We start from the raw sequence: 6,593 nt of genomic DNA on the forward strand, positions 1-6,593 counted from the left end.
TCGGATAAATCTGAACAAATCCAAGAAGCTTTTTCTTTCTGTTTTCTCCTAAAAGTTCTAGAGTTTTCAGTCTTACATTTTATTAATTTATTTAATTATTATAATTTTATTTTATTTTTGAAACGGAGTTTTGCTCTTGTTGCCCAGGCTGGAGTGCAGTGGCGCGATCTTGGCTTACCACAACCTACCTCTGCCTCCGGGGTTCAAGTGATTCTCCTGCCTCAGCCTCCCAAGTAGCTGGGATTACAGGCATGCGCCACTGCTCCTAGCTAATTTTGTACTTTTAGTAGAGATGAGGTTTCTCCATGTTTGTCAGGGTGGTCTCGAACTCCTGACCTCAGGTAATCTGCCTGTCTCGGCCTCCCAAAGTGCTGGGATTACAGGCATGAGTCACCGCGCCAGCCTTATTTTATTTTTTTATTTTTATTTTTTGAGATAGAATCTCACTCTGTTGCCCAGTCTGGAGTGCAGTGGTGCAATCTTGGCTCACTGCAACCTCCACCTCCCGGGTTCAAGCAATTGTCTTGCCTCTGCCTCCCAAGTAGCTGGGATTACAGGTGTGCGTCACCATGTCCAACTAATTTTTGTGTTTTTAGTAGAGACAGGGTTTCGCCGTGTTGGCCAGGCTGAGTCTTGAACACCTAACCTCAAGTGATCCACCCGCCTGAGCCTTCCAAAGTGCTGGGATTACAGCTGTGAGCCACAACGCCTGGCCTCTATATCTGTCTTAATGCCATTACCACATTGTTTTGATTACTGTAGGTTTTAGTAAGGTTTGAAATCAGGAAGTGTGAGCCCTCCAGCATCGTTCTTTCTCAAGATTGTTTTCGCTACGCAGGATCCCTTGACATTTAGGAAGAGTTTTTCTATTTCTGCAAAAATTGCTGTAGTAATTTTGATAAGGGTTGCATTAAATCTGTAGATCATGTTGGGTAGTGTTGATATCTTAACAATAATAAGTCTTCCTATCCATGAACACAAGATGTCTTTCCATTTATTTGTGTCTTGATTTTCTTCAGCCATGTTTTGTAGTTTTCTGTGTATAAATCTTTCATCTCCTTGTTTAAGTGCATTCCTAAGTATTTTATTCTTGTTGGTGCTATTATAACTCTCTCTTTCTTTCTTTCTTTCTTTTCTTTCTTTCGCTCTGTTGCTCAGGCTGGAGTGCAGTGGCCCGATCTCAGCTCACTGCAACCTCCGCCTTCCGGGTTCAAGCAACTCTCCCTGCGTCAGCTTCCCAAGTAGCTGGGATTACAGGCACCCACCATTGCGCCTGGCCAATTTTTGTATTTTTAGCAGAGACAGAGTTTTGCCATGTTAGACAGGCTGGTCTTGAACTCCTGACCTAAGTTGATCTGCCCGCCTCAGCCTCCCAAAATGCTGGGATTACAGGTGTGAGCCACCGTGCCCGGCCTGCTGAATCTATTATTTCTAACAGGTTTGTGTGTGTGTATGTGCGTGTGTGTGTGTGTGTGTGTGTAGTCTTCAGGGTTTTCTACATATAAGATCATGTTATATGAAGAGATAATTTTACTTCTTCCTTTCTGATTTAGATGAGTTTTATTTCTGTTTCTTGCCTAATTGCTCTCACTGGGACTGCTACCTGAAAGCAGGTAGTAGTATTGTGTTGAATGAAAGTGGTGACGATGGGTATCCTTGTCTTGTTCCCGATCTTAGATGAAAACTTTTTACTCTTTTACCATTGAGTATAATGTTAGCTGTGGGGTTTTCATATGTGTCAATGAAGAGTTTTCACCAGAACACTTCCTACACTAAATATATGGAGTTTTTCCACACCAGCAACTAGTTTTCCAACCCTCTGGACACCAACTGGGTGTCCTACAATTCAATGCAGACACTGCCTCGAGTTAGTGTAAACCACACAGGCTAAGGACTCAGTCCTACAAGACCACCCTCACTCCAGACACCAGTCACAAGTCCCAGGTTGCCACCTGTACTTCTGACTAACTGTAACTGGGTATAAATTGGGAGTTCCTATGACCATCCACCCACATTCAGGTTTGATAGTTTGCTACAATAGCTCACAAAACTCAAGAAATGGCTTTACTGTTACCAGTTTATTATAAAGGATACAACTCAGTAACAGCCAAATGGAAAAGATGCATAAGACAAGAAATAGGGATGGGATGGGGTTGGTGGTGCTGAGCTTTTTTTTTTTTTTTTTTGAGACGGAGTTTCACTCTTGTTGCCCAGGCTGGAGTGCAGTGGTGCAATCTCAGCTCACCGCAACCTCCGCCTCCCGGGTTCAAGTGATTCTCCTGTCTCAGCCTCCTGAGTAGCAGGGATTACAGGCACATGCCACCAAGCTCTGCTAATTTTGCATTTTTAGGAGAGGTGGGGTTTCTCCATGTTGGTCAGGGTGGTCTCAAACTCCTGACCTCAGATGATCCGCCCGCCTTGGCCTCACAAAGTGCTGGGATTACAGGCATGAGCCACTGCTCCCGGCCTGGTGGTGCTGAGCTTCTATACCTTCTCTGGGCATGCCACCCTCCTAGCACCTCGACGTGTTCACCAATCCAGAAGCTCTCTGAGCCCTGGTATTTAGGGAGTTTTATGGAGGTTCCATTAAGTAGGCATGATTGATGAGATCATTGGCCATTGGTAATTGAACCCAATCTCTAGCCCCTCTTCACTTCCCTCAAGTCTGGGGGTCAGACTGAAAGTTCCAGTCCCCTAGTCACATGGTTGGTTCCTCTGGCAACCAGTCCCCATCCTGGAGCTATTTAGGGGCCCACGAACAGTCACCTTATTAGCATAAACACAGGTATTGTTGAAAGGGGCTAGCTATGAATAACAAGAGATGCTCCTCTCACCCCTATCACTGGGGAAATTCCAAGGTTTTTGAACCAGGGACAGAGAACAAATATATACATTTCTGATTATCACATCTTCATTATGCTGTGGTAGTTTCCCTCTGTTCCTAGTTTGTTGAGTGTTTTTCTCATGAAGGGTATTGAATTTTGTCCAATTCTGCATTAGTTGAGAAGATTGTGTGCGTTTTTTTCTATCATTCTGTTAATGATGTGTATTACATTGATTGATTTTCGTATGTTGAACCATCCTTGCGTTCTGGCAATAAATCCCACATGGTTATCTTGTATAATCCTCTTAATGTGCTCCTGAATTCTGTTTGCTGGTATTTTGTTAAAAACATTGTAAGCAGGCTGGGCGTGGTGGCTCACGTCTGTAGACCAAGGTGGGCGGATCACTTGAGGTCAGGAGTTCGAGACCAGCTTGGTCAACATGGTGAAACCCAGTCTCTACTAAAACTACAAAAATTAGCGGGGCGTGGTGGTGTGTGCCTGTAGTCCCAGCTACTCAGGAGGCTGAAGCAGGAGAATTGCTTCAGTCTGGGAGGTAGAGGCTGTAGTGAGCCGAGACTGAACCACTGGACCCCAGCCCTTGGGTGACAGAGGGAGGCTTCACCTCCAAAAAAAAAAAAAAAAAGACATGTAAGAAGACAGGAGAGAGCATCTCCAGGGACTATAGGAATTTAATCAACTTGAGCAATCAGCCTGCTTTTTTTTCCCCAAACCCTGTGTGGAATGTGGTCACCTAGTTAGTTTAACACAGCTTCTGACAGACCCCAGCAACTTAATAGATGAACCCCAGTGAACTTTTATTACCATGCTAAACTCTGGACACACCCTGGGAGGAGCTATCACTTCATTACCATGATACATGACCTATGTGCTGGCATAATGACTCACTGCATCTGCACAACTGGGACCCCCTCCTCTATGTGCAATGATGCATCCTCTCCCATCTCCATCACCCATCAAACCCTCCTGTCACTTTCCCTCAGGGAGACACTGCTTTGGAGAATGTGCCCAGTGCTCTCTTTATGTGTGCCAAGTAATAAAACTCATATTGATCAAAACCCACACTCTCATGGGGAGTTGTCTGTTACTCACCAGGTGGACGAACCCTGTTTTTTTTTCTGGGTAACAAATCTTACATCAATACTCACACCACGGATATTGGTCTGTAGTTTTATTTTCTTGTATTATCTTTGCATATATATATATATATATAATTTTTTTTTGATGGGATCTTGCTCTGTCACCCAGGCTGGAGTGCAGTGGCACAATCTTGGCTCACTGCAACTTTTGCCTCCTGGGTTTAAGCAATTCTCCTGCCTCAGCCTCCTGAATAGTTGGGATTACAGGTGTACACCACCATGCCTGGCTAATTTTTGTATTTTTAGTAGAGATGGGGTTTCACCATGTAGCCAGGCTGGTGTTGAACTCCTGACCTCAGATGATCCGCTCGCCATGGCCTCCCAAAGTGCTGGGATTACAGGATTACAGGCATGAGCCACTTGCCCGGCACTTTTATATATTTAACTGCAAGTTTATATAAAAAATAATAATTGTTTAGCAAGCAGTTCATTAAATTCCTGAAAACGTTGACAGCTGATTCTCATGAGCCAGTGTGAGTGGGCTCCAGTATATCTTGGCTAAACTTTGCATGTCTTTTGCAATTGAGGCCACAGTGAACTGAGTCAATTTCTCATCGTAATAGAACAGGAAATGAAGGGTATATGTGTCTGTAACTTATTTGGCAAAAAACTGGAAAACCAGAAAAAATACCAAGCTGTGAATTATTTCCCAAATGCCTATCTGAATGCATCATCTTAACAGCATAAAATTCAGTGCTGGCCAGGCATGGTGGCTCAAGCCTGTAATCCCAGCACTTTGGGAGGCCGAGGCGGGCGGATCACAAGGTCAGGCATTCGAGACCAGCCTGGCCAACATGGTGAAACCCCACCTCTACTAAAAATACAAAAATTAGCTGGGCGTGGTGGCACTTGCCTGTAATCCCAGCTACTCAAGAGGCTGAGGCACGAGAATCGCTTGAACCTGGGAGGAGGAGGCTGCAGTGAGCCGAGATCGTGCTACTGCACTCTAGCCTGGGTGACAGAGTGAGTCTCAAAAAAAAAAAGGAAAAAAAAATTCAGTCCTTTTTAGTCGAAGGCATTGTGTACTTTTTTTTTCCCTCTAAACATTGGAGCGAGTGAATACTGTACTTGCATATAACATTTAATTCTCTCAACAATGAACAATGTAAGTACTATTTTTCTCCCCATTTTAGACACTTAAGTTTAGGGAAGGCAAGTGACTTAAATGTGAAATCACACAGCTAGCCAGCGACACAGCCAGGATTTGAACCGTAGCTGCCTGGACCTCAGTGGTCATTTGATCACACCTTTACACATCTACAATAGCACATGACATAGTTAATAAATATTTGTTGAATCAATGTGCTGTTTGTCTATTCATTCATCTATTGCTGCTATTTCAAACTTTAAAAAAATTGTGGAACACTTGTTGAAAGAATTCTCACATGGAACACCAACATATAACATAGACAAAAGTAGATCTGCTCTGCTGAGCATTAGTCAGGGCTGTGAAGCCCTCTGCCTACCTATCTGTAACATATTATGCATTAATATTCATGAAAAAGGCCGGGCACGGTGGCTCATGCCTGTAATCCCAGCACACTGGGAGGCCGAGGCGGCTGGATCACCTGAAGTCAGGAGTTCGAGATGAGCCTGACTAACATGGTGAAACCCCGTCTCTACTAAAAATACAAAAATTAGCCGGGTGTGGTGGCACGTGCCTATAATCCTAGCTACTCAGGAGGCTGAGGCAGGAGAATCGCTTGAACCCGGGAGGTGAAGGTTGCAGCGAGCCGAGATTGCACCACTGCACTTTTTAGCCTGGGCAACAGAGCCAAACTCCATTTTAAAAAAGAAAAAAAAAATGCATGGAAAAAACCTTCTAAATTTGGAGTTCAGAAAACAGTTTACATAGTTCTTCTGGAAAAAAAAAATTTATATCTAGGGCAAAAAGTCACACATTTGGGACGTTTTCTGGACTTCTCATGAAATGGACAAATGTATAACAATGCCAGGAGTAACAGAATTAACAGGACCAATTTCTTTAGGAACACAATAGGAATGCAGGTTACCAAGGAAGCTATGCTCAAACCTGTTTCCAGGCTTCTCCACATAGGAGTGGTGGGCTAATAGCATCTTTGGTGTCTGGCAGATGTGCGTTTAAATCCTAGACCGCCAATCACTATCTGACCTTGACTGAAACCCACCTACAGTTATGGTGATAATCCTGATAATCCTAGAATCTGCTTAAAAGGGTTCTTGTGAGGATTAAATGAGATAATGACTATGCACAGGGTCTGTTAAATACTCCGTAAGTGATAGTTATTAGACTAGTTGTCAAGGTTTCCTGATAACTTCTCTCTCATTTTCCCTAAGTGTTTAAATTACTCTTTTGTATCAGGTCACTTTGGGCTATTACAACATTGGTGGGGAAGTATATGGAAAAATGGAAATTTTAGAGGCCAAAAAACGCCAGTTTTAGCTAAATGCCCTTATTTTAAAATGGACATAAAACTAATTTGTATTTTTTCTGCATCTCAGAGTTAGTTTGGTCGAATAAGAGGATAAATGCTACATGGAAGTGCTTGTCACTTATGAACCCCAACGCAAGACTCATTTCATTGTTCCCCAAGCCATTTATAAATGTGCCTGTGGACAGCAGGTATACTAA

This window comes from Pan paniscus, chromosome 8 (genome assembly GCF_029289425.2).
Source record: "Pan paniscus chromosome 8, NHGRI_mPanPan1-v2.0_pri, whole genome shotgun sequence".
NCBI lineage: Eukaryota > Metazoa > Chordata > Mammalia > Primates > Hominidae > Pan > Pan paniscus.